Source organism: Canis aureus, chromosome 33 (genome assembly GCF_053574225.1).
Source record: "Canis aureus isolate CA01 chromosome 33, VMU_Caureus_v.1.0, whole genome shotgun sequence".
In the NCBI taxonomy this organism is placed as follows: domain Eukaryota; kingdom Metazoa; phylum Chordata; class Mammalia; order Carnivora; family Canidae; genus Canis; species Canis aureus.
The window spans coordinates 32,621,880-32,644,419 of record NC_135643.1 but is presented as its reverse complement, the minus strand read 5'-3'; the positions used below and the strand labels follow the sequence as shown (position 1 = coordinate 32,644,419).

The 22,540-nt window shown below is 39.0% G+C and overlaps 2 long non-coding RNA genes across 2 annotated transcripts in view; one reads left to right on the top strand and one right to left on the bottom strand.

Moving 5' to 3' along the window:
* Positions 1-22,540, bottom strand: part of LOC144303972 (uncharacterized) — a 209,040-nt gene that overhangs the window by 42,435 nt on the left and 144,065 nt on the right. The window lies entirely within an intron of this gene.
* Positions 1-22,540, top strand: part of LOC144303901 (uncharacterized) — a 31,861-nt gene that overhangs the window by 6,841 nt on the left and 2,480 nt on the right. The window lies entirely within an intron of this gene.

Below are 22,540 nucleotides of genomic sequence, written 5' to 3'. Positions count from 1 at the left end.
AAAATTTTATTTACTCACTCAGGAGAGACAGAGAGAGAGAGAGAGAGGGGCAGAGGCACAAGCAGGATCTATGCAGGAAGCCCGACGTAGGTCTCGATCCTGGGACCCCAGGAGCATGCACGCCCTGGGCCGACACAAGGCACCAAACCATTGAACCACCCAGGGATCCCCTCCAATCCCACTTCTAATATATATTATCTGTGTGGTCTTAAGCACCTTAATTTGACCTTAGTTCCCTATGTCTTTTAAAAGATTTATTTATTTATTTGAGAGAGAGATAAGAGTGGGACGCCTGGGTGGCTCAGTGATTGAGCGTCTGCCTTCAGCTCAGGGCATGATCCCAGAGTACTGAGATCGAGTCCCACATCGGGCTCCCTGTATGGAACCTGCTTCTCCCGCTGCCTCTGTCTCTGTCTCTGTCTCTCTGTCTCTCATGAATAAATAAATAAAATCTTAAAAAGAGAGAGAGTGAGCGGGGGGCGGGGGAGAAGGAGAGAGAGAATCCTCAAGTAGGCTCCCCACTAAACAAGGGGGCTCAACATGGGGTTCAGTCCCAGGACCCTGAGGTCATGACCTGAGCCAAAATCAAGAATCTGACACTTAACCACCTGCATCACCCAGGTGTCCCTTAGTTCCCTATTTCTAACAGAGTAAAATGAGCTAATACATATCATTCATGTGTTTGGCACACAGTAAGTCCTAATAAATGGTCGCTATTATTTTCTTGAAATAGTTGAGTACCAAATGTACATGATATTTTAAGTATAAAAATTTTACAGGCTTTAGAATTTTAGTTATTTCAGAAATAACATGAGTTCTATTGAAATATCAAGGAAAATCCATATTAATAAAAATGTAGAATAATCATAACTACCATTGTCTTAATTTCTTTTTTTAAAGTATTCTCCATGCCCAGCAAGGGCCTTGAGCTCATGACCCTGAGATAGAGACCTGAGCAGAGATCAAGAGTCCCATGCTTAACCACCCCGGTGTCCCACTACCATTGACTTTAGAGTGAGGTTATTTATAGTTAATAACTGTAATTAATATAAGTTTTTGAGAGATGAAATAAAATACTTCATCCTTTGATAATATATCATGAAAAAAGACAGGAGTCTATGTAATGTGGTTTTGAAGGGATTGTTTCAAGAATCAGAAAGCATGTACTCTTAGAACCAGAAATTCCATTTTTAGGAAGTTATCCTACAGAAACTCTTTCATTATCTCTCTGTCTTTACACACACACACATGGATGTTTATTATAGTGTTGCTTATAAAATAAAAAGCTTGGAGTCAATTTAAATGTTTATTAGAAGGGAATAAGTTAAATGAGGCATGGTGCATTCATGTGCTGGAACACTATACACCATCAAAAAATAATGGAGTATTGCTAAGTGAACTGACTTGCTGGGATGATCACAAGCTCATCTTCCATTACTTATATCAGCAATGTGGTCTCCAGGAACACCGATGGTTTCATTGTCTGCAAAATTGGCTGATCACCAGAATCACTGGTGTTATAATTTATAGATTCTCAGCCCTTTCCCAGGACTTATGGATGATACTTTTTGAAGCTAGAGCCCAGAATCTATGTTTTTTTTAAGAACTAAAATGATTCTGATGCAACCAATTTGGCACCAGTCTGGGATGAGCATTCAGGAATAAGAATAAGACAATAAAAACAAATATGAAGGATTATTTCCAGATGACCTTGGTTAAACTACGTGTATATAATTTGGGAGGCCTCTTTGCCAGAGGGTTGAATTAGCTATAGTCACGCTTCCCATTTACATTATTCCTGGAAAAGTCTGCCTTGGGCAAAACAGGCAAGAGGCAAATTGTCAACAATATTTTAGTAGATGAAAACATCAACTTGTAGAATATTATATATGGAATTATCCAACTTTTTACATGTTTTTAACTTTTAATTTTTTTTTTTTGATTTTTTAACTTTTAAATTTTTAAAAAAGATTTTATTTATTTATTCATGAGAGACACAAAGAGGCAGAGACATAGGCAGAGGGAGAAGCAGGCTCCATGCAGGGAACCCGATGTGGGACTCGATCCTGGAACTCCAGGATCATGCCCTGAGCCGAAGGCAGACACTCAACTACTGAGCAACCCAGGTGCCCCTCAACCTTTTTTTTTTGATAGAGAACTTTTTTTATTCGCACGTGTTCCATAGCATTCTAGTTAAGAGTACAAAATAGGGGCTGGTCAAACAGCACATGAACATAGCCCAGGAGCCCTCAGCCATCTAGAAAAACATAAGAGTTTCCAAATCTCCATATACTACTCCCCAGTTAAGAAACCACTAGAACACACTAGACCCTTGGCATTTGGGGATTTAGCATTTACAATTCTGTCATTTGGGAATGAGTCCCAGGGTTCAAGACATGTTTTTGAAGCCTAAGTGCTATGAGCCTGGAGTGTGACAAGTCACCAAGCTGATGAACAGATCCACTGTCAACATAGCCTTGCTATTTTCTACCTGTCTTCACATGTCCGAAGATCACATTGTAACTATAACCACATATCTGGGAACTCACAAAGGACTAGATGATGTGCTGCCCATGAATGTCAAGGGAAACTGGAAACCAACTGGCTCCATACACAGAGAAGTTTGTTTTCAGGCAAAGGGACCAAAACACATAAGCGGAGGATAAACTTTTCAGACGATAACAATACTCTCATGATAATATCCTCTCCATGTGGATCTACTTGTTATGGTCACAAAGACTGTGACCCTACATCAAGTATACGCTAAAGGAATGTGACATACACCTTAGCAAAGGGAAGACACACACGTTGAATAAGTGACTAAAAAGCAATGAGGGAGAACTAAACTTAAAAATATTCCAAGTTACTTTCAACAGTAATGTGTTTTCAGGACAAGAAAATGTTTCTAATTACATTCTGCACCCCTTCTTTATCAGCTCCAGGCTACCACACCCTTTTCCAAACTGTCAGCCACACACACACACACACACACACACACACACACACACACACACATTCATGTCCTGCACTTTGGATTTGTCCTCAGGAGATTTTAGCTTGCCATGTCTCCAGGGTCTGGATGTCAGCGAAGCCAGTGCTCTTCCACCCTTGGCACCGCATTCCAGGAACTCTGCTTTGAGGGGCACCTGTGAGAACTTAGATCCTTTGCCTTTCCTTCCCAGCTGAGCGGGGTGGAGGTGAGGCACGGGGGAGGCAGGCAGTACTGGAACTGTCCAGTGTGCAGGGACAGCAGAACAGGTGACTCAAGTGTCGAGTTCTTTCTCAAGCTGCTGCTGAATTAACTTTGTGGATTTTGCCATTGTAATGCAGGATTTTGCCAGTGCAAAGCTTAATGCAGGCATTAAAAATCATCCAACCTAAATAAAAATATCAACATATTTTTTATCTATACCCATTTGTTCTTATGAGCATAGAAAAGCATATGAAAGAATATACACCAAATAATAATAGTAGGGGAATTCCCATTGGGGAATGGGATAGATTGGTGGAGTGTGAAGGGCCCTTTTTTTGTACTATATACAATAGGGTATAAAATATTGAAGTTTATATCACCTAGGTAATTAAAAATAGCCAATAAACACATGAAATACGGTCAAGATGAGTCTCCTAAATTTCTGTCAGGGTGTATATTTGGCACTTGCCAAATTGGGGAATGACTCCTTTATTTTATTTTTATTATATTTTTAAGATTTTATTTATTTGACACACACACACAGAGAGAGAGAGAGAGAGAGAGAGAGTGAGAGAGAACAAGCAAGGGGGAGCAGCAGGCAGAGGTAGATGGAGAAGCAGGCTCCCCACTGAGCAAGGATCCGGATGTGGGACTTCATCCCAGGACCCCAGGATCATGACCTGAGCCAAAGGGAGACAACCAACTGAGCCACCCAGGTGCCCCTTATCCTTTTCTTTAAATCATGCCTTACTTTGCTTCAACAACAAATAAAGAGGGCAGTGATTTCAGGACACCAAGAGACCTGGTGACCTGTCATGGGGTAATCTTACTGCCCTTTTATTTTCTGCTTCTGAACATTCAGATTAATCCAATCAGTTTCAACCCCTTCCTTGGGAAATTTCTTTTTTCACATCTATTTAAGCAAATCTAGACTCTCCAGTAGGGTTTTCCCTTAACCTGGCATCTTCTTCAAAGTCACCTTCAAGTCATCTTGATGCTTCTGCTCAGGCAAATAAGATTGGCAATGGAATCATCCAATCCTAACTTCATTTCTTCATTTTAGTCAAAGTGACTCTTGGTTTTTCAATAAACATTAAATAGTAAGCTGGTATAATTTTTGGAGAAAAAAATTACCCAAAGGAACTTGACAAACATTCCATTCCATTTGTTGCTGTGTTGCGAAGCTTTTTTCTTTCTAAGGAAGATGCACAGTGATAATGGTGGGACTTACCTGAAAATAATTTACGATGTGCTATTTCATCATTTAAAAGATTTTATTTATTTATTTGAGAAAGAGAGAGCACAGGAGCAGGGAGGGAGGGCAGAGGGAGAAGCAGACCTCTTGCTGAGCAGGGAGCCACCAGGGGCCTTGATCCCAGGACCCTGAGATGGTTACCTGAGTTGAAGGCGGACACTTAACCTACTGAGCCACCCAGGCGCCCTTATTTCACTTTTTAAAAAATATTTATTTGAGAGGAGGGGGGATTGTGTATGAGCAGGGGTAATGTGTGGGCAGAAGGAAAAGGAGAATCTCAGTAGACTCCCTGCTGAGCACAGAGCCCCACTCAGTGCTCTATAGCATGACCCTGAGATCATGACCTGAGCCAAAACAAGAGTCACTTGCTTAATAGACTGAACCACCCAGGCACCCCTGTTATTTTATTTTTTTATGAAAAGGGGATAAAGTCATTAAATATATTTTGAGTATTAAGGGGACTTTAGAACTACGAAGGGCAATTTGACAAAAGGTCTCCCAGGATAAGATGACCACATATTCAAAACATCTGGTGTGCGTAAGGCTCCTGATCAGTTGCTAATTTTTTAAAAACTTTTTTTTAAAGATTTTATTTATTTATTCATGAGAGACACAGAGAGGCAGAGACACAGGCAGAAGGAGAAGCAGGCTCCATGCAGGAAGCTCGATGTGAGACTTAATCCCAGAACTCCAGGATCACTCCCTGAGCCAAAGGCAGATGCTTAACCACTGAGCCACCCAGGTGTCCCGATCAGTTGCTGATCTGAGAATAAAGCAGGTGCATGTGTTGGAAGAAGGTTCTAACAGTGGCCTTTTGCTGTGACAACAGATAGAAGAGAGAATGAGAATTCCTGCAAGCTGAAAAAAAGTCTCTCAAAAAATTCAACGTCTAACAAAAGACCTTCTTGCCTATACTATACTAATGGTTAATAGTTTGATAATCAAAAGGAGTATATTGAGAGAAAAGCACATCATTTGTAATGAAAGAGTTTGGTTTGGGTTTGAGCTCTCTATGTAATTCTGAGTACGTTCTTTAGCCTTTTTGGTTTTTTTTTTTGTTTTGTTTTGTTTTGTTTTTCTTTAGCCTTTTTGAACTCTTGGTTCAACCCCTAGATTGTAGCTATATTTCCTATCACAGGATATTCAAAGTATTTCCGGTTTTTCTTTGGTTTACACATTGCTGTAGTAAATAATAGCCTTGTAGCTAAACTATGCACCAGAATTAATTTTCTTACACTGGGGGAAGGCACAGGAATAAGATATTATGTGTCTTTTTATTCACATTGAAACATCTTCCCAATATATCATTAGATTAAAAGGAGCAGATTATAATAATGTGTGTAAAATTATCACATAATAGGCATAGTAACAGCTAAATTTCATCATGGGCTTACTATATGTGAAGGCCATTGCTAAGTCTTTTACATGGATTATTGTGTAACAGCCTCACAATAACCCTTGTAATGATGTAGGCACTATTATTTCTGTTTTATAGATGAAGACATTCAAACTTTATGTATGTGTATGTATTTATTTTTTAGACTGTTTATTCATGACAGACACAGAGAGAGAGGCAGAGACATAGGCAGAGGGAGAAGCAGGCTCCCTGCAGGAAGCCTGAGGTGGGACTTGATCCTGGGACCCTGGGATCACATCCTGAGCCAAAGGCAAATGCTCAACCACTGAGCCATCCAGGTGTCCCACATTCAAACTTGAAATATTAACAGTAGTCTGTTAGGGTTATGAATGTTTAAAAATGTATAACTTTGGTTTATTTGGTATTTTCTATTTTTTGACATTGAACACATATTACTTTTTTATTTTGGTAACATATACTTAACATAAAATCTACCATTTTAACCACTTTGAAGTACAATTAGCAGCATTAAATACAGTTACAATATTGTGCAACCATCAGCATTATCCATTTCTAGAATTTGTTCATCAACTCAAACAGAAACTCAGTATCTACTAAACAACAGATTCTCACTCTTTTAAATCTTTAAGATAGAACCAGAAAGACAATCTCTATTTCCTTAAAGAGGTACTTTGTACCAGATGAATCATACCAGAACATGGCTACTTTTCTCTTTGTGTCAGGTCTATATCTGTTAGAGAAATTGAATGTGTTATCTTACAAATTTCCCACAAAAGATAAAACAAAAAATAAAACAAAAGTCCAGGCACAGTTGGTTTTTACTCACAAGATCTTCCAAACATTTAAGGAAGAAATAACACCAAATCTACACAAACATATCCAGAAGATAAAAGAGATTGGAATACTTCTCAGCTCATTCTATGAGGCAAGGATTGCCCTGATAATAAAATCAGACAAAAAATAAAATAAAATAAAATCAGACAAAGATATTATCATAAAAGAAACTTATTTTATTAGATAATTAGTTTTATAGTTCATTTTATTAAATATTTATTTTGTTTAGTGAATAAATAAATATTCTTGATGGATATTGACACAAGACAGCTTAACAAAATTTTAGTAGGTTGAATCTAACAATATATATATAAAATACATCAGGATCAAATAGGGCTTATCCCAGGAGTGCAAAGTTGGCTCAGCATTTGAGTATTTACCAGTGTAATTCACCATATTAAAAAAAAACTAAAAAAGAAAATCCACATAATTATTAATAGATGCAGAAAAAGCATTTGACAACATTCAACATTAATTCATCAGAAATGCTCCCAGGAAACTAGGAATAGAAAGAAATTATGTTGGTAACCCAATGACAGACCCCAACAAAAAAACCTACCATTATTATAGTTAGCAATAAAAGGCTGTATGTTTTCCTTTTAAGACTGGGAACAAAGCAGGGATGTTTACTCTCATCACTTATATTCAATATTATACTGGATTTCCTAATCAGTGATAATGGCCAGAAATAGAAATTCAAGGATAAAGATTAGAAGGGAAGAAGTAAAATACCAGTTTTCAGTGGTGACATGATTACTTATAAATAAGCTACTAGAACTAAGATAATTGAAAAGGATCAGAGGATATAAACACATACTGCAGAAGTCAAGTATACTTCTCTTAAAACTTATATATATATATAAATATATACATGTATATTATATATATATATAATCTGTACACTCAATGTGGGGCTTGAGCTCACAGTCCCAAGAATAAGAGTTGCCTGCTCCACAGACTGAGCCAACCAGGTGCCCCTCTTTTTCTCTTTTTGTGGTGAGAACACGTAAGATTTACTCTTAGCCAATTTCAAATATGCATACTGTATTAACTATAGTCACTATGCCTTACATTCGACCCTCAGAACTTACTCATCTTATAACTTGTACTCTTTTATCAACATTTGCCCACTTATCCTACCTTTAGCTCCTGGGATCCACCATTCTACACTCTGTTTTTACTAAATTAACTTTTTTTTTTTTAAGATTCCACATATAAGTGATCATCATCTAACATTTGTCTTTGTCTGGTTTATTTTACTTAGTGTAATGCCCTCCAGTTTCACTTATATTGTTCCAAATGGCAGGATTTCCTTGAGTAATATTGCATTTTCTGTCTCACATCTTCTTTATCCATTCATCAGTAGATGTACATTTAGGTTAATTCCATATCCTAACTATTGTGAATAATGCTGCAATGGACATGGGAATGCTGATATCTCTTCAAGTTACTGGTTTCATTTCCTTTGAATATATGCGCAGAAGTGGATTGCTCAATAATATAGCAATCCTAATTTTTTTTTTTTGAGGAACTTCCATACTTTTTCTCTAATGGCTATACCAATTTACAATCCTACCAACAGTGTACAAGGGTTTCCTTTTCTCCATGTCCCCACCAACACTTGGTAGTTCTTATCTTTTTGGTCCTAGGCATCCTAACTGGTGTGAAATGATATTTTGGTTGGTTTGCAATTCTCTGATGGTTAGTAATGTTGAGCATCTTTTCATATACCTGTTGCCTATTTGTATATCCTCTTTGGAAAATGTCTAGTCAGTTCTTCTGCTCATTTTAAAATAGTATTCTTCTTTACTTACTTGTTTTTTGCTATTGAGTTGTAGGAGTCCCTTATATATTTTGGATATTAACCCTTCATTGGATATATGGTTTGCAAATATTTTCTCCCACTCACTAGGTTGTTTTTAATTTTTGTTGATTTTTTCCCTTTCCTTTTTAGTTTGATGTAGCCCACTTGTTTATTTTTGCTTTCGTTCCCTGTGCTTTTGGTTTCTTATTAAAAAAAAAAAAACCAAAAAACTGCCAAGACCAATTTTAAGGAACTTTTCCCATATATTTTTTTCTAGGAGTTTTATAGTTTCAGATCTATACATAAGGCTTTTAAAATCTATTTCAAGTTAATTTTGGGGAGTGGAATAAGATAGAGGTCCAGTTTCATTCTTTTGCATGTGGATGTCCAGTTTTTCCAAAACCACTTATTGAATAGACTATCCTTCCTCCATTGTGCATGCTTTGTACCACTGCTGAAGATTAGTTGCCTGTATTTTATTTCTGGACTCTCTATTCTGTTCTATGGTCTATGTGTTTGTTTGTATGGCACTGACATAAAATCATAAAATGATACCGTATCCTTGATTACTATGGTTATGTAATATTGCTTGAAATCAGGAAATGTGATGCCTCTAACTTTGTTCTTCTTTTCAAGATTGCTTTGGGTATTTGGGGTTTTTGTGGTTCCAGAAAAATTTTAGGATTTTTTTTAATTCTTTTTTTTTTAAAGATTTTATTTATTTATTCATGAGAGACACAAAGAGAGAGAGAGAGAGAGAGAGGCAGAGACACAGGCAGAGGGAGAAGCAGGCTCCATGAAGGGAGTCTGATGTGGGACTCGATCCCAGGACCCCGGGATCACGCTCTGGGCTGAAGGCAGTCGCTAAACCACTGAGCCATCCAGGGATCCCCGGATTTTTTTTTTTTTAATTCTATGAAAAATGCCATTGGAATTCTCACAGGGATTGCATTGAATCTATAGATTACTTTGGGTAGTATAGACATTTTAACAATACTAATTCTTCCAATCCAAGAACACAGGATATCTTCCCATGTACTTGAGGCTTCAATTTCTTCATCAGTGTCTTATGGCTTTCAAAGTACAGATTTTTTTCCCTCCTTAGATTTATTCCTAGGAATTTTATTTTTGTGTGTTTTTTTAAAAGATTTTATTTATTTATTCATGAGAGACACACACACACACACACAGAGGTAGAGACATAGGCAGAGGGAGAAGCAGGCTCCATACAGGGAGCCGGACGTGGGACTTGATCCCAGGACTCGATCCCGGGACTCTATCCTGGGACTTCAGGATAAGACCCTGGATCAAAGACAGGCGCTAAACCACTGAGCCACCCAGGCGTCCCTATTTTTTTATGTTATTGTAAATGAGATTCCTTTCTTAATTTCTCTTTCAGATAGTTTATATCTCTGTTGAAATTCTCGTTTTATTTATATATATATTTTTTACTGAGTTCATAGCATGAACTATGTACTCATTGAATTGCCCTCATTGAGCTTCCTAAAACAATCATTTTGAATTCTTTGTCAGGCAATTGATAGATCTCCATTTCTTTGGGGTCAGTTGCTGGAAGATTATTGTGTTCCTTTGGTGTGTTGTGTTTCCCTGGATTTTCATGTTCCTTGAAGTCTTACATTGCTGTTTTCACTTTTGAAGAAGTGGTTATCTCCTCCAGGCTTTACTGACTGGTTTTTGGAGAGTGATACCTTCACATGTTAGTCCAGCTAGGGATTCTGGAGCTGTTTCAGACCTCCTCTGTGGGGGTGGCTACTCTACACTTTTTGCTCTTAGGGGAAATAACTAAGATTGAATGACTTCTCTCAATCCTGCAAAATCAGGCTGGGTGCTGTGGGCGGTGCCCTGAAATGCTTGGGAGTCTTCTTTAATCTCCTAGAGTTAGTCTGGCTTTCTGAGCTTGCTTGCAGTCATTTGCAAAGTCTCCTCACCGTCTATGGTATCTGGCCCTCCAGGGAGAGAGGAGTGTAGGGCTATGCATGGGGAGCCTTCGGGATGGATATGGGGCAGTTGGGGGCTGCACATTTGAGGTCTCCACAGTCTTTTGTGAGTGGGCTTCCTAACAGAGTTTGTGAATTGGTTAGTAGAAGAACCATGAAGCAGTAGGACCTCTTTGATGAGTTCAGAGCCCTGGCTGCTATACTCTTAACTTCTTCCAACCCCTTAGACTTGCAGATCACCTCTGTAATCTGGGCAAGGCGAGAAAGAAGTAGGTCTCTTGGGTAGCATCCAGCATGGCTAGGGAAGCTGGGCTTTGAGTCACATGTTCTCAGTTTTCCCTATGGGAGAAATCATGCCTGCAGAGTCGTCATGTGGCTCTGACCCATCCTACCTTGGGGGTAGAGTGAGGCAATGTGATACTGTTCCTTTTACCCTCTTCAATGCAACTGTTCTTGGATTCTTCTGCTATAATGGTATGCTTCCTTTCTGCTGGACTCCTGGACTCCCATAAATGGACTCTTGTCTGTGAGTGACTGCCAAAATTGATGTACCATGGAGAGATAAAGGTGGAGAACATTTACCCTGCCATCTTGCTGATGGCACTTCAGTTATACTTCTATGACCTATTGAAGAACAATTGGAAATTGAAACAGAAAACAATAAATAAAATAATACTTTGTGCAATAGCATAAAAATACAACTACTCAAAGATAAATATAGCAAAATATGGGAAAGATAGGCATGATGTAAACTAGAAAATATTTATGGGAACATTAAAGAAGACTTAAATATATGGAGAGATGTATGGTACTCATGGATCAGAAGTTGCTTTGTTGCCACAATAGACAATTTTTCCCTATTGTGACCAGCCTGCAGATGCAAAATTTGGATGTCGAGACTGATGGTGCCGCATATGCACCACTCATGTAACAAAACTTCCTGGGCTTCCAAACACGTCTAAAATGGCTTGAAAGAATGGGCTTAGGTTTTTTTATGGTGTTTAGAGGGTGGTGCTGGTTGAGAACCCTTTCCATAAGTTGGAATTTGCTTCCTGCTGGTGCCAAAGGAAAAAGCACCTGGGCTTTCTGGTCACCTTGTCCAGATGGGGGGCAGAAAAGTAAGAAAAAGTGGTGGGGCTTCAAAGCTGTTAACAATCAAACATCAAAAATGGAGGGGCACTACTTGGGTGGCTCAGTCAGTTAAGTGGCCAATTCTTGATTTTGGCTCAGGTCATGATCTCAGGGTCATGGGATAAAGCCTTGTGTACCAGGCTTGGCACTCAGTGGGGAGTCTGCTGGAGATTTTCTCTTTCTCTCTCTCTCTTCTTCACACTTTGCCCCTTCCCCTGCTCTCTGTCTTTAAAATAAATAATCTTTAAAAAAATAAAAAAAACGGAGTCAGACACTTTATTAGATTTCCAATTTGATCTATAGACTCAATGCTATTCCAATCAAAATCCTTCTTTATCTCTAATAATGTTTTTTTTTTTCTTTTAAGTCTACTTTGTTATTACTATAGCTACTACAGCTTTCTTTTGATTAGTGTTTGGTGTTAAATTCCCCCCACATCCATGTTTTCACTATTACTGGTATGATTGGGTTTAAATCTACCATCTTTCTAGTTGTTTTCTATTTGTTCTCCTTTTTCCTCTTTTTCTGTCTTGTTTTTGATTATTTTTTATGATTCCATTTCATCTTTGCTATGGACTAGTAACTATACTCCCATTTGGACTTTTTCATAATGTTTACTCTAGAGCTTACAATATCTACCATGAACTTATCACAGTCTATCTTCAAATAATATCATTTCACTTCATGTATAATATAAGAAACTTACAATAATTATTTTTAATTTACTCTTACCTACCCATTGTGCTATTATAATACATTGCTATAATTTTTGCTCTATACAATTTTTTAAAAATTTTTATTTATTTATAGTCACACACACACACAGAGAGAGAGGCAGAGACACAGGCAGAGGGAGAAGCAGGCTCCATGCACCGGGAGCCCGACGTGGGATTCGATCCCGGGTCTCCAGGATCGCGCCCTGGGCCAAAGGCAGGCGCCAAACCGCTGCGCCACCCGGGGTTCCCTCTACACAATTATCTTAAGTGATTACAAATAAGAAAATCATCCTTTACATATACATTTATATTTATTTATTTCTCCTTAATTACTTAGTTGAGTGTAAACATTTCTGCCACTCTGGTTTTTGTAGATTCAGCTTTCCGTCTGGTATCATACTTCTGCATGAGGAAACTCCTTTAACATTTCCTGTAGCACAGTTTTTCTTGTGATGAAAGCCTTCAGCTATTGTTTATTTTAAAATATTTGTCTTTCTTTTTTTACGATTTTATTTATTTATTCATGAGACACACACACACAGAGAGAGAGAGAGAGAGAGAGAGAGAGAGAGAGTCAGAGACACAGGCAGAGGGAGAAGCAGACTCCATGCAGGGAGCCCGATGTGGGACTCGATCCCGGGTCTCCAGGATCAGGCCCTGGGCCAAAGGTGGCGCTAAAACGCTGAGCTACCCAGGCTGCCCCTCTGTCTTCATTTTTAAGACAGATTTTCATTGGATATAGAATTCTATTTAACTGTTTTTCCCGTCACTACTTCAAATATATTTCTCCATTGGCTTCTGACTTGTATAGTTTCTGACAAGAAATCTTCTATAATTCTTATCTCAGTTCTTCTGTATGTTGTATCCCCTCCATCTTACCCTACTCACACTGCTGGTCGCTTTCAAGATTTTATCTTTATCGTTGGTTTCAGGAGTTTGACTGTAAAGTGTCTAGGTATGGCTTCTTTTGGTATTTCTATTTTGGGGAATTCTCTGGGTTTTTGGATTTTAATTTTGGAAATTTCTCAGAAATTGCCTCTTCAATATTTCATCTGCTTTATTCTCCACTACCTTTTTTTTTTCTGGAAATCCAATTACATATATATTAGTTCTTTTGATACTGCTACACAGCTCTTTTTTTCTATTTAACTCTTTTCATTTAAGTTTGTATAATATATACAGATCTATCTTCAAATTTACTGGTTCTTTTTTTTTCAGTTGTGCTCACTCTGCTGATTAGCCCATCTAGGGAATTCTTCATCTCTGATAATGTGTTTTTTTTTCTTTATGTAAAATTTCCATTCGACTTGAAAAAAAAAGTTTCTATGTCTCTGCAGAAATTCCCTATCTGTTCTCATACATGCTATCAGCCTTTGTTATTAATTCTTTTAAATATCAATCATAGTGATTTAAAAATCTCTGACTGATACTTCCAACATCTGGGTCATCTCTGATAACTAGTTCTGTTGATTGCTTTATTTGTTAAAAATGTTTTTTATGCTTTTTAAAAATTTTTATCATTTCAGCGGTCTTGACATCATTTGTAGAAGAGTAGTACAAGCTGAGTTAAAGAATATATACATATTTTAAGATTTTTAAAAATTTATTCATGATAGACACAGAGAGAGAGAAAGAGAGAGAGAGAGAAGCAGAGACACAGGCAGAAGAAGAAGCAGGCTCCATGCAGGGAGTCTGATGTGGGACTCAATCCTGGGACTCCAGGATCACGCCCTGGGTGGAAGGCAGGCACTCAAACCACTGAGCCACCCAGGCTGCCCTAAAGAATATTTAAATCTGAAAATGGGCATGCTTCTTTTATCAGGCTCTCATGTCAGAGGTTGAGTTCGTTTAGCCAGAAGCTCATCTGGGTTTGGGTTTTGTTGTTACTCTCATTTTCTTCATTGCAGTGTAAGCTTGCTTTATTTTTATTGTTTTTTTAAAGATTTAATTAATTAACTTATTTGAGAGAGAGAAAGCATGAACAGGATGGAGGAGCAGACACCCTGCTGAGCAGGGAGCCTGACATTGGGGCTGCATCCCAGGACCTTGAAATCATGACCTCAGCCAAAGACAGTCGCTTAACTGGCTGAGCTGCCCAGGTGCCCTGCAGTGTAAGTTTTAAATTCCTGCAGTGGTGGCTACTGTTCTTCGTGCCTGGAGTTGGGTGGGCCTGGGCCAGTGGACGGTTGTTGGTTTTTTTTTGTTTTTTGTTTTCCTTATTGCTCCTGCTCTATCTTCAGCTTTCTATACTTCCTGTATGCCTGTTTCTCTTACATGTGCTTTATCTTCCTTCAGCTATTAGCTACCATTTCTTATTACTGTCTGGTAGGCTTATGGTGGGAAACGGGATTATTTTTCTGGAATAGCTTCAGTCTTCAGCAGACCCTTGGCCTGATTCTCAAGGACAGGGCTTTATCAGTATTTGCGGGCTGAATTCTGATTTGTAATCATGGATAGAAAAGAGTTTCTTATTTATTCCCAGAAATAGTATACCTATCCTTACACCAGTGCAGGATCCTGAGTCCTAGAGTTTTCCTGCTTTTGCTAAGGGGCATAGGGCTTTTGCTTTTATTCAGCTCCCAGAAGCAATAGGTGTGCCCCCTTCCTTCAGCAAGTTCAGGCTTTTTTGCTTTTTATGAGAGAATGACCCATGTGGCTGGGGGGGCGGGGGGGCTTTCACACTTTTGCCACAGTGACAGCCCCACATTTTCTATATGCCTGTACCACTGATCACCTCCTACATGCCTACTCTGTCCCTAGGTTTTCTCATGAGACTCCAGGGGAAAAGAACTTGTGAATTACGGCAAAGTCCCCTTGTGTTTTTGACTCCCAGCTATTACAAACTCATACTTTAGTCCATACTTGTCCTTTAAGACTTCATTAAGTTGGGACGCCTGGATGCCTCAGTGGTTGAGCATGATCCTGGGATCCTGGATCAAGTCCTACATTGGGGTTTCCCGCATGGAGCATGCTTCTCCCTCTGCCTAGGTCTCTGCCCGCCACCCTGCCTCTTTTATGAATAAATAAATAAAATCATTTTTTTAAAGACTTCATTAAGTTTTTAGTTAATTTTTTCTTAGTGACTTATATCGTGGCCATCTCTTTCTTTTTAAGTGTTGCCAAAGGTCAGAGAGTTTGTGTTTCTTATCTCTCCTTGGAGGGGCTTGCAATTATTTGGGATTTAATTCATTTAGTGGCCTTGTAACCTCAGCTCTTATATGGGCTCAAGAACAATTTGTAGATTTTCTAGCTTTTCTTGGCTGCTAAGGTGGGAACCATGTTTTTCTTCTGGTATTCTACATCCTAGATAGAAGCAAACTCTAGAAATTTAAACTTGAAAGACAGATGGGAGCCAATCAGGGGAAGTGGCTAAGTTATGTTATGGGGAAAATCACCAGAGCAAAAATTTACTCACACCTGCTGTGGATCCTTGGATCCTTTGTCTGCTCCAGGTCTTGGATTTTCACATGCAACTACTTCCCTTATCATCTCATACGGACTCAACTTAATTATCTTCAAAGAGTGTCTGTTCCTTCCAATTAAAAACCTTAAAACATGCATGAAACTCAGCATCTCAAAATCAGAAGAACTAAACTCACATTGTGTGGTAGGCAGGATTTTAGAAACGGCCTCCCAAGATTCTCATACCTTGGTTATTCAAACACTTATCTAGGTACCGCTCTAAAGAGATTTTGCAGATGTAAAATCTGACCTTAAGATCTGAAGATTATTATAGTGAACTTGACTCAATCAGGTGACTCCTTTCTAAGCAGAAAGTTTTCTACAGCTGGTAGCAGAAGTCGGAGAGATTTGAAGCATGAGAAGAATTTCACTGTACCATTGGCTTTGAAGGTGGAGGGAGCTCTGCGCAAGGACAGGAGAGCAGCCACATGTGGCCTGGAGCAATCCCTAGCTAACAGCCAACAAGGAAATGGGGACCTCAGTTCTATAGCTGCAAGGGCTGAATCCTGCCAGTAACAGGAATGAGACTGGAAGAGGGACTTAGGCTCCAGATGAGAACATAGCTAGCTGACACATTGATTTTAGCCTTGTGAGTTGCTGGGCAGAGATCCTAGCTACACCATTCTGGATTTCTGACCTATAGAATTGGGAGATAACAAATTGTGTTGTATTAAGATGCTACATTTGTAGCAATTTGTCAATAGCAATAGAAAACTAATACATGTTGATTTCGGGTGAATGGAACCCTCTGAGGCTGGGCAATGCTGCAGCCCTGATCATAAATGATTTTGTGATCCTTTGTTACCAGAATAAGAGGCTTTTGGAAAGACATGTTTTCATAATCAGGATGATGTTGAATGGACTTTTAGCAGAGATTGGATCAAAGAAAATATGGAGGAGATGCCATGAAACAACAGTGGGATGATGGGGAGGTAACTATACAGAAAGCAGATTCTATCAGTAAAGAAGAATTAGAGCAACTGGCAATCATATAGGAATAGCCTTGGTCAAGAGCAAGGCAAAACTAAGATACTTAAGTGTGGCTCTGCTTTGGTTTAGAGAATGAAAATGTGGTGGATAAATAATAATAATGGTATAAAACAGCAGCAACAATAGCCATTTACAGAATACTCTGCACCAGACACAGTTGTTGAACTTCACATGTGCTTTTTCTAATCTTAAAATCTTTGGGCTTGATGCTATTAGTCTTCTTTTAACCCTTGGGTGGGGGTGATGAAGAATGATCCTGAGATTAATCAGGAAAAAGTCAGGAAACAATCGTAGCATTTTGGTACAGCAAGTTTAAGTGCCTGTTATAGTTTTGCAATGTGCCCTTAATCTCAATAATGCTTATCTGCTCAGGCTAAAAAGGAAGTAAACTCTTTAATTTATGTGATTTGAAAAATATGCACTTAAGACAGACTTAAACAGATGGTTTCTGAGCCAGGATCAATAAATTAGACATTCTGTATTTCTAAAATAATCCATATGCTTTATCTAGAGCATAACATATAATATATATATTGTGAGTTAACAATATATATTGATCATCTTTTTTTTAAGTAATCTCTATTCCCAACATCGGGCTTGAACTCACGACCCTGAGATCAAGAGTCACATGCTTTTCTGACTGAGCCAGTCAGATTTCCCAGCTGATCATCTTAAAAAATTAGATTACCAACACTTCTTGATCACACAGTAGTAAAGTATACCTAGGGATAATTATGCCTTATCACTAGGGTCCAAGAAGAGATGGTAATCAATTCTCCAGAGTTATCTAATTAGCAGATATATAAAATATAATAAAAATCAACATTAATACAATACAATGAACCATTAGTTTTTGCCAGTTTTAATTTGCTTCTCACAGATAATTTAATTTTCTTAATTAAATAAGTATTAAAATCAAAATCATGGAAAATAAGAGGGAACTGAATCTCCTTAAATAATGAAGCACTCAAGCATTTTTACTTTTGCACGTAGACCAAAAAGACCTTCCAAAACAAATAACAAACAAACAAACAAACAAAAAAAACCCCTGTCCACCCAAGAGCTAATCCATTTTCCATGCTCATTATCATTCAGATGAGTCTTTTGTAAGACAAAGATGTCGGCATAGCTTTTTCAGTGTCTGAGAACGCCTTTCTTATTTGGATTGTACAAATAAAGAGGACCCTCTGGATCTAATTAAGAGATTTTTCACCTGCCATCATTCATTCATTCAGTTCACAAACATTTATGGAACACGTGCTATATGCATGGCACGATGTTAAACACTGTATTATACTAAGAGTTATCCCACAATGGGCCAATCATAAAACTACACTCTTCATTAATCTTGAAGATTTTTAATGATTTCCTTCTTTCATTCAACAAGGCCTGATTAACAAGCGAGTGCTGGGCTAGGCCTTGAGGCTGATAAAATGAGCTCATCATCTCTGCTTTCATGTGCTCATAATCTGATGGGGGAGGCAGATTCATAAACAAGAATTTACAGTGCAACTGAGGTCCCACCATAAAGTTTTGTGATGGTGTAATGGAGCCTCTGTGTGTGTGTGTGTGTGTGTGTGCTTGAGTGTGAGGAGAACGGCCAGAGAAGGGCTCCCTGAAAAAGTGACAAGCGCAGTGTCTTGATTGACAAGAATTTTCAAGGGGGGAGGTAGGAGAAGATACTGCAGGCACAGGGAGGAGCCCTGGGATGGCTTGTCACATTTGGGGAACCACAGTCAGGAGAGGCTGGAGGACGAAGGATTATCTGGGAATGAGGTTGGAGAGAGAGAAAATGAGAGGATCATATCCAGGTATTATTTAGGTTGAAATCATATGAATTTGCCAATATTAGATTATTGACAAATAATCTGACTTAAAAACAGCAATTTGATATGGTTTAAATTATATTCCAAGATGATGTGATCATGATGACTGAGCATCAGTAAATATATGAATAGACTCTAATTCTATTGTTATTGGTGCTGTAATTTGCATTTTCCACTTCCCACCCCCATCAGAAATGACTTGTCCCTAGGACCAGGACTGTTTTTGTGTCTGGGGTGATTCTGAAGTTACACACAGGTAAATGGGCTTGGCCGCCAAAGTCAGCGTGAGTGGGACTGGGAAAAATGGATTCTGCAGGACAGCACTGTGGAAAGAGCATGGATATAATGATAATAAAACTCTTTCCTTTACTGAACACCAAAATGTGCTGGTTACTGTGCTAAGTCCTTCTCGTGCATTATCTCTAGTCCTCACGACAGCGTCCCTAGGTGTTTTTTTTTTTTTTTTTTTAGATTTTATTTATTTATTTGAGAGAAAGAGAATGTCAGTGGGTAGGGGGAGGGGCAGAAGATGAAGCAGACTCTCCACTGAGCAGGGAGCCCTATGTGGGGCTCCAGCCCAGGACACCTGGGATCAAAACTTGAGCCGAAGGCAGACGCTTAACCAACTGAGCCACCCAGGCACCCACTAGGTGTGTCTTTTTATACCTATTGACATCGTGGAACTCTAAGGCTAGGTGCCACTCCTCTGCTAGGGTGCATTCACGTGATTTCACCACCTCCACCCTCCTTCCAGGCGGCCTGATGAGAGTGACTGCTGGTGGAACCTGAAGGGACTGAGCATGAACTGATGTTTAAGTATTGCCCAGAAAAGGAAAGACCAGATGATGGGTGTAGCCTCATGAATAACTTCAGTGTCAGAAGTCCTTGCTTTTTAATTTGAATTGTTTTGGTCTTAGGGAGGTAGAAAGGGGCAGACGGGAGGAGGCAGGAGATGGGGTTGGGAGTGTGTAAGGCTTACTTTGGTGATATGGGAAGAAAAGCACAGGCAGGCTGCTCTTTCCTCTCTAACCTCCAGGGCAAGCAACCAGCTGGCTCTGTAACTTAACTCTTTGTTTACTGTGGCAAGAACAGAGCACAGTTTGCTTAGTGAAGTCCCTCCTAACAACAGTCACATAGCAGGGGGAGAAAACAGTGTGGACATCATTTGACGAAAACATTTCTCTTGATTTATTGCCTGAAAAAATGCACATAGAATATAATATGTGTTTTGCCAAACGTTGTCAGGAAAACTTGAAGCATGTTACTAAAGGAGTGTTCTCAGCTTGGGAAATTTGAAAGTTAGATGGCATTTCCATTGCTTTGGGATGGCGGCCCAGTTGAGACCCTGTGGTCCCCTGTGGCCTTGTAATCTTGAAGCCACCCAGCACACTACAATGCGCAGTGGGAACAATGCCTCAGGAGGCCCATGCAACTCATGAGTATAGCATCTCATCTATTATCCAAGTGGCCTATTCTAGAAACCATCTTTTGGGTGTGTCTTTTCATTTGTTTCTTCTGTCCCACATGCTGAGAGTGATGACAAGGGTCATTTCTAGTTAATGTTGTGGACAGTGCACTCAAAGTGACCTTTCCAATTGAGAGGCAGCCATTCATAGTCTGGATTTTTAAACAGCTTTCTCTAAAACAACAACAAAAAAAGTGAGTGTATTTCCTTAAAGATCACATGTTTGAATTTAGATTTAGGTGCCTCTCTGAGGCTTACTTCTCCCATAAGAAACATGACTTTGTTAGAGTTTGAAAGAGAAAATCACTGTAAGGTTATTTTGCAGGGGCAGAAGGGAAGCCACTTTCAGCAGAGTGGAATAGATAATTAATCCTTCCAATGGAAAACACTACAGTAAATATGCAAACCTCCTAGTAGGGTCCCTTCTGTCTTTTAGCAATTACTTTACCAATGAATCAGCTATACCAAACTATAATCAGCTATACCAATGCTTCCTGAAAACAATATTTTCTTGATAACTTGACCTTCAAAATTTATAAAACATTAACTTTCCTCAAGTATCTTTTTCAGTTTATTTTTAAAAACCATTTGAGATATATTCTGGTTGGTAGATGTTCTGAGCATGGCATTTGGGGCACAGTTTCAAAACCATCAAGGCAGTGAAATAGTTGATATACATCAAATGACCAAGCACTTAATTCATCTTGATCTGCATTTGAGCTTAATTTTTAGGTTACAGATGACAAAGTCTGGCATTCTCCTGACATTCGGGGCATGTTGAGGCTGTCTACCTCCCAGTCATCAGTTGCTGTGTAGCCACTGAATAGCAACAACAAAACTGTTATCGGCCTATAGACGAATATAAAGCAATAGTCTTCTTTCTGGTAACCAAGACTTGAGTGTAAAAAAAAAAAAAGCTAGTATTTAGCGATGCAGAGTTTTAGAGATGTCAAGTATGTGATCACACTGTCTCCAGATACTAGGAATAATCTTTGTTTGTTGAGTGTCTCTCCTTGCTCGGCTCAGACAGTGCAGAGGCTGTGCTGCTAAGGTGGAGGGGCAAGAGGGAATGGGGGGAAGAGGATGAGCTTAGGTCTGTTTTGCAGTAGGTTGTTGAGGCCATGCTGAATTGTAAAGCTTACTCTAGTATCCAGCTCTGTCTCAGGTCATCTTCCTTGGTGCTTGTCTGAAAGTCCTAGGACTCTGATATTTTAAACTGCCTTTGTCAGAATAGTGTATGCCTTCGAGTCTTTGCACAGGCAAGTTTCAAAGGCTCCCGGGCTCCAATGCTCTTAACCTTTATTTATACCCATTGAAGGTTCTTGCTAACTCATCTATGGTGGGGCAAAGAGGACAGCCACTCAGATGGATGCCCATGTGCTGCTCTGGCCTGGCCTGGCTCCTGCTCCAATATGCCCTGCAGGCTGGGGAAAGCTACAGCTGGCCAGAGGCTCCCGTCCCTCATCTACCATCCTCTCTGATGCAGGTGGCTCAGTGACTGCTGTCCAGCCCAAGGGAACGTTGCACATGATCCAGGTGCTCAGCCCAGAGAGAATGTTCCCTATTGAAAGCACATTGGGAACACGGCCCCTCAAAGCCAGTCGCTGTGGGTCCTTCTGTTATTTGGAAAAGACCATGTCAAATGTCTAACAAAAGTGTTTAAACAGTCCTTCTCCTTTCTGGTGATTTGTGTAGGAAAAGAAGGTTGAATCTGGTGTCTGTCCTTGGCAGTGAAAGCCTACATATTCCGGTGCTGGCATTCACTCTTACAGAACACTTCTATGACATATAGATGGTTATAGATGAGCAATGTTTGAAAATTTACTTAGAAGTAGCAGAAGAGGGCATTCTCTGATTCTAAATCCTTTCAACTAGAAAAATGGTCTGTATTTTAAGAAAGCATTTGGCAACAACAGTTGTTTCCTAAAATTCATCAGAACCCGAAAGAAAACACAATAGTCTTTCTCTTTAACCTGCATCATTTACAGGGTTAAGATCTAAATGGCAAACCATATATTAAGCCTTAAAATTATTTTAAGTTTTCAAAAATATTTAATTAGAAAGAAATGTATTTTTCCTACGTTAATTTCAATTAATGCACTTATTCCAAAATCAAACACTTGGATACTTATTTTTGTCTTTCTCCTTTGGAAAATTACTTTGTAAAAGCAAATATAACAGTTACAGATTCAACTATGAAAAGAAAATACTATTTTCTGTTATATGATAAATATTTGCCTGGGCTTGGCAAATTAAAGGCTGTCTGTTGTGAGCTCATTTCTGTATGAGATTCATTTAAAATTTTATTACTGTGTAGATCACACAATGGAATAACGGTGTTAATAACTTGATACTGTAGCTGCAGGATTTGCAACCTACTCTTATGAAGCAAACTGCCCCAGGGCCAGCGGCTGCTCATTTATTTCACTATATTTAAATCAATTGAGGAGGCAGTCAGACAATAAATTGTGTGTGTGTGTCTGGTCATAAAATTGGCATCTCAAACTGTAAAGGCTTCCACAAAGATT